Here is a 7,042-nt window from a genome sequence, read left to right on the forward strand (position 1 = left end):
AGTGAAAAATAAGGAAGAATATCCAAAATAAAGGGACATAAACAGATGGACTTCTGGATACTGAGGATAAATGGGCTCATGCCAGAAAAAAAGTGGTGGATCCTTTGGAACAACTGAGAAGACCCTGCATGAGGATTCTGGATCTGATCTACAAGGACTGTAGGGAACCATGGTTGTTCTTCAACATGTGGATCCAGTTATTTGCATAGTTTCAGGCCAAGTCCAGCTCTTCTCTTTTTCATTACAGTTGGAATTATTGTCAAACTATTTTTAAAATATATAGAGATGATATTGTACATAGGATTCTGCCTCACGGCTATAAATCACCATTGAAAATTTCCATGGAATAAAGAATTTTCATGCTAAATTTTTATAATGTATTCCTATTACTGGGTTAATAAACATATTGATGAGTCTTCCTACTGCAGAACATGGTACATATTTGCATTGGTTCGAATCTTGTCCTTCAGTAGTGTTTTTTTTTTTTCCCCAGCAATGGGGATTGAATCCAGGGGTGCTCTACCATTGACCTACATCCCTAGTCCTTTATATTTTTATTTTGAGATAAGGTCTTGCTCAGTTGCTCAGACTGGCCTTGAAGTTGTGATCCTCCTGCTTCAGCCTCCCAAGTTGCTGGGATTACAGGCAGGCACTCCTACACCCAGTTTAGAAGTACTTTTTAAATTGACATTTTGAATAACATAATTCTTCAATTCACATTCATTTGAAAGAAAATAAATACTAGAGAGAGACCCAGGTATGTTCTGTCCAGTTTTCCCCAACTGGTAACATTGCAAAACTGTAACCCATTAGCACAACCAGAATATTAGTGTTGATACCTATTTCTTTCAAATTTGTTTAAATTTACTTGTATTCATGTGTGCATGTATGTGGGCATTTAATTAGATGTAGTTTTATCAAATGTGTAGTTAATATCTGGACCATTGCAGTCCAGATATTAACTACACATATTAACAGTGATATTTTAAGTGGTTTTTATGTAAGTTCCATATATTTCTCAAGTTTATTTCTAAGCATCTCATCTTTGTTGTTTTTCCTACTATCAAGGCCTTCTCCCCACCCCCATGTTGTAACTGATTATTAGCTATAACATGGATTTATTAATAACTTCTGTGTCTTAGGTTATTATCTGTTAAATTACTAAATTTTGAAATTGTTTTTCATGGCTTTTAAACAGATTATTTTGAGTTATTTAGTCATACCATCTGCAAATTGTGTTAATTTATTTCTTCTGTTACAATGTTTTACTTTAAATTCTTTGAACTAATTGAATTGAGTGATATGTTCACAAAAAATATTAATATTGCTGATATTTAGTGTCCTAATGTTTTTCTCACATTAGCGGAAAGACATATTGTTTTTCTCAATTAAGCCTGATCTTGGCACTTGAACTAAGATATATGCATTTAATTATGCTGTAGAAATACGTATGCATAGTTCATTGAGTATTTCCATTTAAAAAGGTTGTTGAATTTTTTCAAATGCCTTTTTAGAATTTTTGGAGATGCTTATTTGACTTTTCTTCTTCGGTATCTTTGTATGATTATTGTCAAACTATTTTTAAAATATATAGAGATTATATTGTACATAAATGCAGTAGTTGTTCTCTTTCCTAAGAATTAAATTGTGAATGACAGATCTCAGTTAATGTTTGGGCACTCCACCTGCTATTAAAAGATCTTTTAGAATGTTCTTTTGCAATGAGTAAAAGTCTATTGAAATCAGTAAGTATTATTAAACACCTACCACGTATTCCAAAATGTGTTATGCAAGGCTCCTTGGAATGAAGCCTCTGTGACCCTAACTTTTGAAGCTTTGTATGATTAATGAATATAATAAATTTTCTGATGTTGAACTGTATTTGTACTTCTTTTAAAACTCACTCATGTAAATATACTCCATTATTTATTTAATTTTTAAAATTGGTACTTAATAGATATACACTATGGTGGAATTCCCTTTGGTATATTCATGTATATGTACATAGCCCAATTTGATCAATTTTGTTCTTCAGTTCCTCCCTTTTCCCATTCCTCCTCTTTTCCCCTCAATCTTTTTTGATTCCACTGGTCTCCCTTTTGTTTTAATGGGATTATTATTCCCCCTTATTTTGCTCTAGCTTCTATCAGAGAAAACATTTGACCCTTAACTCTGGGTCTGTATTATTTCACTTAGCATGATGCAGTTATTTCATTGTTCTTGATTGCTGAGTACATCTCCCCTGTGTATGTATAACATAATATCCATGTATCTATTGAAGGACACCTGGGCTGCTTCCATAACTTGGCTATTGTGAGTTGCTCTTCTATAAACATTGATGTACCTGTATCACCAGAGTATACTGATTTTGTTTCTTTAGGATAAATACTAAGGAGTAGATAACTGAGACACATTGTGTTTCCCTTCCTAGTCTTTTGAGGAATCTCTATATTGCTTTCCAGAGTGGTTGGTTAATTTGCAGTGTATGATGTATGAGTGTACCTTTCCCTCCCAACATTATTGCCAGCATTTATTATTATTTGTATTCTCAATGGTTGCCATTTTGACTTGAGTGAGATGAAATCTCAGTGAAATTTGATGTGCATGTCCCTGGCTGCTAGGGATGCTGACCATTTTATTAATACATTTGTTGGCCATTTGGATTTCTACTTTTAAGAAATATCTGTTTAATCGTTTGCTCATTTATTGATTGGGTGTTTTTTTTTTGGTGTGTGTGTTAAGTTTTTTGAGTTCTTTATGTATTCTGGATATTAATCCTCTGTCAGAGGAGTATTTTGCAAAGATCTTTTATGCTCTTGTTATCTTTGCTGTGCAGAAGCTTTTTAATTTCACATCATTTATTGATTCTTGATTTTATTTCTTGAGCTGTAGGGGTCTTGTTAAGGAAGTTGGTACCGGCATCAATATGTTGGGAGTGTTGAGTCTATGTTTTCTTCTAGAAGTTGCCCATTCTTTTAATGTGTTGGTAGGTTTCCCTCCATAGTATTTCATTGAAACATTTCATAGCACTATGCCAATTAGATTGTAATGTTGTTTTTCATGTATAGTTTTTGTCACCTTTGGATTCCAACATTATACACACTCATTTTCCATCCTGTTGCTCCTCCAGCTTGGCCTTTTGTCTTTATCTGCAGTGTTGAAAGTTCTACCACATCCTCACTCCAGCTAGCATGAAGGAACAGAGAGGCAGGGGAGGATACTGTTAAGGAGAAGTCCCAATTTCATGCTTGTGCTTACATCTCATTGTTTAGAAGTTACACATAGCTGCAAGGGAAGCTAAGATTTATTATCATTATACAGAGCAGATTTATGCCTCTAATGTTCAAGGGCACTGGTTCTTAGAGGTGTCTTTTTGTTTGTGATTTTTTAAAAAATTTCTTGGCAAAGTTTTGCTATAATTTTCACATTTTTTTCTTTTCTCCAATGCCAGGCCAATGTTTTCCTTAGTTCTTGTTGCTGTGAATAAAATTGTATCTTCAATTATGTTGAAGACTTAACACCTAGTACCTCAGAACGTGATCTTATTTGGAAACAGGATCTGTATAAAAAAATCAAGTTAAAATGATGTCATGAGGTAGGCACTAACCCAGTATGACTAGTGCTCTTATCAAAGGGGAATTGTGGACACTGAGATACACATGCACAGAGGGAAAACAGTGAGAAGACACACAGGGAGAATGCTGTCTGAAGACAGAGGATCAGAGTTTTTCTGCCACAGGCCAAAGAACACATAGGGCCACCAGAAGCAAGGAAAAGGCATGAAAGGCTTCCTGTACAGGTTTCAGAGGAAATATGGCCCTACTGACACCCTGACTTCAGATGTCTTGCCTCTAAAACTGTGATATAATTCATTTCATTATGTTAAGTCATATAGCTTTTGGTATATTTTATGGCAGTTATACTTATCAATTACTGAATTCACTTTTCTTGGACCAACAATTTTCAGAGGATTTGCTTTTGTGAGTTTCAGGAGGGTTTCATGGGGCCGATATAGTGTTATAACTTCACACTGAATACTCTCTTCCTTGCTGCTCCTTTGGAAACAAATTGGGGGACTCTGTTTTGTGTTTGTGTTTGTGTTTGTGGGTTTTTTGGTGTGGTATTGGGATTGAACCTAGGGCCTTGTCATACCAGACATGGTATCTACCACTGAGCTACATCTCCAGCCTTTCCATATTGATTTTTGCATGGCACTTGCATTTTCACAGCTACTTTGAAAAACCCAGTGTTGTTAGTCTTTTGTCAGTGTGAGCAAGACACCTGACAAGGACAATTTAGGGGTTCAAAGGTTTGGTCAATGGCCTGAGGTGAGGCAGAACATCATGGTGGAAGGATGTGTCCACGGAAATTTGCTCAGCTCATGACATCCAGGAAGCAGAGAGAGTGCAAGGAGCCAGGAACGAAATATTTAATCCCCAAGGCCACTTTCCCAGTAATCCTCATTTTTTCCACACACTGCACTTGCCTGCAGTTACCACCCAGAAATCGATTCAAATACTGATTCCTCAAATGTATTAATCCACTGAATGGGTTATATGTCTCATAATTTAATCATTTCATCTCCTGCATTAATACAGAAGTTTGAGGAGACAACTCATGTCCAAACCATATACCCAACCTCTTAAAATGGCATCAATAGGAAGGTAGTGATGGAAGGCAGAAGCTGTGAATTACCTTAGCTAGTTTTTCACAGTATCCAACAGAGACAGATGGTATTTGGAGTAGGGATCTCAGTTCTGTGTGAAAACTTGGCCAAGTTATTTAATTTTGTTGAGTTTCATTTTTCTCTTCTGCAAAATAGGATTACCAAGCCCACACACAGGGAGGGCTCTATAGAGATGAAATGGTGGAATCCCAAGCATAATAAGTACTTGGAACATGGTAACTATTTTTCAAGAAATATTTTGAACCAATAATAACTGGTAGGAGTTAGCAAATCATCACAAATTTTATTTATGCTCAGACTTGATTACTTAGTAGAATGATCATGGTTTTATTTGAAGAGAAAATTGAAATTATTAGGAATATTTCAGTGGCATCAGAAACCAAATTTTCAGGCAGAAAGCTTTTCATTTCAACATACAGTTCAGTCTAAGTTTTATTACTCTTTAGGAAAGTAACTTGGCATTTCTTTCTCATTTTTTTTTAACTGGGGATTAAACCTCAGGGATGCTTAACCACTTTAACCACTAAGCCACATTCACAACCCTTTTTATTTTTTATTTTGAGACAGAGTCTCACTAAGTTGCTTAGGGTTTCGCTAAGTTGTTGAGGCTGGCTTTGAACTTATGATCCTCCTGCTTCAGCCTTCAGAGTCACTAGGATTACAGGTGTGAACCACCATACCCAGCTCTGTCTCATCTTTAAAATAGTGAAGACAGCACCATGTTGAATGTAGCAATAAGAACAAAAGTGCTTAGTACACAGTAGTGTGAGCTTCTTTTATCCTGTTTTTCGGAGTTTATTTTCCCATTGAGACAGAGATTTAGCAGATCTGGTGTTCCTTGGGGGATGTGCCTACACTCTTCCTCTCAGGCTGAAAGAAGAAAACATTTTATTCTTAAACTGGACTGTGGGCTGATGAAGTCATACTGACACAGAGTTTTTGGAAGATAGTTTCCCTTTGATGTCAGTTGGTATTTTCTCCTTTAGAACATAGTACAGAGACTCTGTCTATATTGTTTGCCATGAGGTAGTTATCAGTTAAATTACCTTTTGATTAATTATGCCAAAGTTTTATTCTTTTTCCCCTTAGCTATAAGACTCTAAATAGCTTGTTATTTTAAAAATAGTTATTTATTAGCAGGTTGATTTACATTAATTCAGTTGAACTTTTTTCCCTTAAAACAGATTTATTTGTTTTTATATGGGACATAGTTCTCTCAATCACCCAGATGGATGGCATTTTCTTTGAAAGAAGTTTCCTTAATTTATTCAGTTTGAATTTATAAGTTAACCTTTTCTGCTTGACTTAAATCTTCCTCATTCTGATTGAAGTTTTTAAAGCTCACATTCCATCTTTGGATTTATAAAGCAGATCCTAAGCTCTCTTGCTACAATATTAGCAACGATGGTGATGGAGAATTCCAACTTTAGTGAAATGCTCTTGATAGAATGATACTTTAGTCAAATCTGCCTCTGTCCCTCCTTCATACTGTAGTCATCTCAGAAGGGGATCTTACTATAGGGGGAGATGTGGATACCCTGAATTGTGACTCTTGCTTCATGGAGAATGAATGGGAAAAAGCCAAGGAGTGAGTGATTGGCAAGTGAAGTAAGTGACAGTTTTAGGAATTCTCTTAAATTCAGACTTGAAGTCTAAAACTTAGCAATTTTTTAGTATTTATTTTTTGCATTTTTAAATAAATAGAGAAATACCTTTCTTTGTGAAATTCTATTCATGTGCTGTCTAGGGGCACAAAGCACTGGATTGATGTTTATTTACCGTGAATGCTCTACATAATTCTCTGGCATTTTCCCTTTTCTTTTTTTGATATTTTTATTTCTTTCTAAATTATCCACAGACAAATAATAATTATATTAAAAATCTGTAGGGATAAAAAGATGAAAAGACCAGAACTCAAATCTTAATAGTAACTGAATTTAGAGGAGCACTATGCAATTTTACTTTATAAATTTTATTTCTATATTTAGATTTGCTTTGAGAAGTATATTTCAATAGGTATTTAAAATTAAAAAAATGAGTTTTCATCTTATCTAAATAAAGAAATCAAGTGGATGACTGAAGTGCCCTGGTAAATCTGTTCCTTCAAGCTATTTTTTTACCTAGTCAAGCATGATGCTGATCATTTTAAATATGATAATATGTAACGCTTGTGGGCATAAAATAGACACAAGGATTAAGATATAGAATATAATTTGCCTGCCACTATCTATTTTTTCTTGTGATCTATAGCACAGAAGAGAGCAATACAAAGTGCTTAAGTACAAAGTGCTTAAAATGTGTTAAAACTTGAAAGTTAGTTAATTTTTTTCTCTGCCTTCCATCAGATGATTGCAC

This window comes from Marmota monax, unplaced genomic scaffold, assembly GCF_021218885.2.
Source record: "Marmota monax isolate L192 unplaced genomic scaffold, Marmota_monax_Labrador192_F-V1.1 WCK01_AAM20220418_F8-fsc00023, whole genome shotgun sequence".
Classification (NCBI taxonomy): Eukaryota; Metazoa; Chordata; class Mammalia; order Rodentia; family Sciuridae; genus Marmota; species Marmota monax.